At 39.8% G+C, this 2886-nt stretch overlaps 1 non-coding gene across 1 annotated transcript; it reads left to right on the top strand.

The window, feature by feature from the left end:
• Positions 1–728: 728 nt before the first annotated feature.
• LOC131615315 (small nucleolar RNA R71) lies at positions 729–835 on the top strand. The gene has a single exon (XR_009287737.1). It is a non-coding gene; the product is annotated as a small nucleolar RNA R71 (small nucleolar RNA).
• The last annotated feature ends 2051 nt before the right edge of the window (positions 836–2886 follow it).

The raw sequence follows: 2886 nt of genomic DNA, 5'->3' as shown, positions 1-2886 counted from the left end.
GAGCTACTTGTGAGATTTGAGTTTCTAACATTTTGTTATGCGTAGCTAAAGCATCTACTTTGTTCGATAGTTGTTTTAGTTGCTCGCTATTGTGGATGTTTTGATTCAGGAAGTCTTTATTGGTTTGTTGTTGGGAAGCTATAAAGTTCTCCATCATGATTTCTAGGTTTGACTTCCTAGGGGTGTTTTGAGCAGCTACAGGCGCTTTTTGGTAGCCAGGTGGTACAGCAGGTGCTTGTCCAGGCGCGTACAACGCATTGTTGTTCTTATAAGAAAAGTTCGGGTGGTTTTTCCATCCAGGGTTGTACGTGTTAGAATAAGGGTTTCCTTGAGCGTAATTTACTTGATCAGATGGGACTCCAGTCAAGAGTTGGCATTCAGCAACTACATGCCCAGTCAATCCACAAATCTCGCAGTTAGGTGCTACAGCGGCAGCGGTGGCTGAAGGAGTGATGGTCAAATTCTCGATCTTTTGAGTTAAAGCGCCTACTTTAGCGTTAACGCGGTCTATACCACTAATTTCGTACATTCCTCCTTTGGTTTGGGCTTTCTCTAGAGCGGCGCGTTCTCCTCCCCATTGGTAAAGGTTTTGTGCCATGTTCTCTATGAGTTTGTATGCTTCATCATGGGGTTTGTCCATTAATGCTCCGCCAGCAGCGGCATCTATAGTCATTTTAGTGTTATATAAGAGACCACCATAAAAGGTATGGATGATCAGCCATGGTTCGAGTCCATGATGAGGGCATATTCTAAGCATGTCCTTGTAACGTTCCCAAGCTTCGAAGAGCGATTCGTTATCTTTCTGGGTAAATCCGTTGATTTGACCTCTAAGCATAGCAGTTTTGCTAGGCGGAAAGTATCTTGCTAAGAATACTCTCTTCAATTCGTCCCACGTAGTTATGGAATTGGAAGGCAGGGATTGAAGCCACGCTCTCGCTCTATCTCTCAAGGAGAAAGGGAAAAGGCGTAATCGAATAGCTTCGGAACTAACGTTGTTGGCTTTGATAGTGTCGGCGTATTGCACGAACACGGATAAATGGAGATTGGGGTCGTCTACAGGGCTTCCAGAGAATTGATTCTGTTGAACAGCTTGGACCAGTGAAGGTTTCAGTTCGAAATTGTTCGCTTCAATCGCAGGTGGTGCGATACTTGAATGCGGTTCAGCGCGCGAAGGAGCGGCATAGTCTCTAAGAGGACGAATAGCAGCCATCTCTAACTTCGGGGTGATTTGATTGATTTGATCAGTAAAAATCAATTCCTGATTAATCGGAATTTCTGCTACTTCGGGAAGGTTGCGAGCTCGACGTTTAACGTTAATGAAACGTTCGATCTCGTTAATTCGTTGTATTAAGTCTCCTCCTTGTGAACGAGTATTTGGCATACAATCGTTCAAAAAGGAAGGGAAGAATTATCCTAGTCTCTACGGTGTAACAGTGAGTTACGATATCGACTTAAATAGTCCCCGGCAACGGCGCCAAAAACTTGATCGCGACTTTACGTGTCTATAAATCTGATAACTGCAAGTGCACAGTCTTGTCGTGTAGTTTTAAAAGATATCGAATCCACAGGGACTATGAATCGATCTACCGTTATCTAAGGTTACTATGTAAAGCTAGGAGTACTAAAATTTCGATTGTTCCTAAGGGAAAGTGATTGTGAGAAAATAAAGAATAATAATAAAAGACAGGTATCAGTATGTATTTCGTTTAACTAAAGGTAATCCGAAGGTTCATTGGCTTTTGCATAATTAAATTAAAAATCTTTACTAATTCCAATTGATTAAAAATCCTCGTCTCAAACTTTCGCTCTGTTGATTCAGACTACTATCCTAATCCTAATGTACGCTTTCGCCATCCCATTAGATTTTAGAAGAGCTTTTTGGAAACAATGTAATTAATAAAATGCCTATTTTACGAGGTTGTTATCTATTTAAATCTCCTAATCTCAAACTTTCGCTCTGTTGACTCGGAGCAAGCTAATACCCCTAACGTACGCTTTCGCCATCCCGCTCGAGTGTAAAAACAATTTTTGAAAATAAATAAGTTCCAATTAGTCTTAATACGCTTTCGCCATCCTTAAAACTAATGTCCTATGTCTACTATCCAGTTAAAGATCTCAAACTTTCGCTCTATTGATTTTAACCTTTGACCGTCTTAACCCCTCAAACTTTCGCTCTATTGGTTTTAAGACTTACTAATTAAACTAGACATATAAACCAAAAATAAGTGATAATTAATAAAACATAATTTAAGCCAATTTATTTCGGATCCCTACGGTTAACTTACTTTACATACCGACACCTTTAGTATTTTAGCCAGACATATTAATACGATTAAACATACATATATCGGTTCGGTTCATAATAATAAGCATATTAAATGGAATATAATATATCATGCAAATAAATAATATAAATAAGGCGGTAAATAAAAACCTGAATTAAAATAAATCTGAATTGGATTGAATCTTGAAGTACTCGAACTTCCACCACAGGTTGGCTGGATCGTTCTTCGGAATTTAAATGGCAGAAAATAAAAACAAGGAAATAAAGCGATAAATCTAACGTAAGGCTAGATCTATGAAAAGTTCACAACAATTTCCAGTGTAGAAATCGTTGTGAGAAAATAGACGGTTAAATGAAAACAGAATAAGGAAAAGCAGTTCGCGGTACAATTTCGGCAGCACTTCGTTGGCAGGAAATCGGACAGATTTGAAGTAAGATAGCAGGTCCTATTTATAGGAGGGGATTTGCAGTTGGAATCCGTGAATTGAGGGACCTTTTTCTGACTGGGACTTGGAGACGTGCGTCTCCGATTCTTCAGGGAGGCAGCTGACTGACTTGAGACGTGCGTCTCAAGTGGAGATTCTTTAGGGAGGTGGAGACGT

This window comes from Vicia villosa, linkage group LG6, assembly GCF_029867415.1.
Source record: "Vicia villosa cultivar HV-30 ecotype Madison, WI linkage group LG6, Vvil1.0, whole genome shotgun sequence".
NCBI classification, from domain to species: Eukaryota; Viridiplantae; Streptophyta; class Magnoliopsida; order Fabales; family Fabaceae; genus Vicia; species Vicia villosa.
The sequence above is the reverse complement of the archived record's forward strand: the minus strand, read 5'-3'. Positions and strand labels throughout refer to the sequence as shown.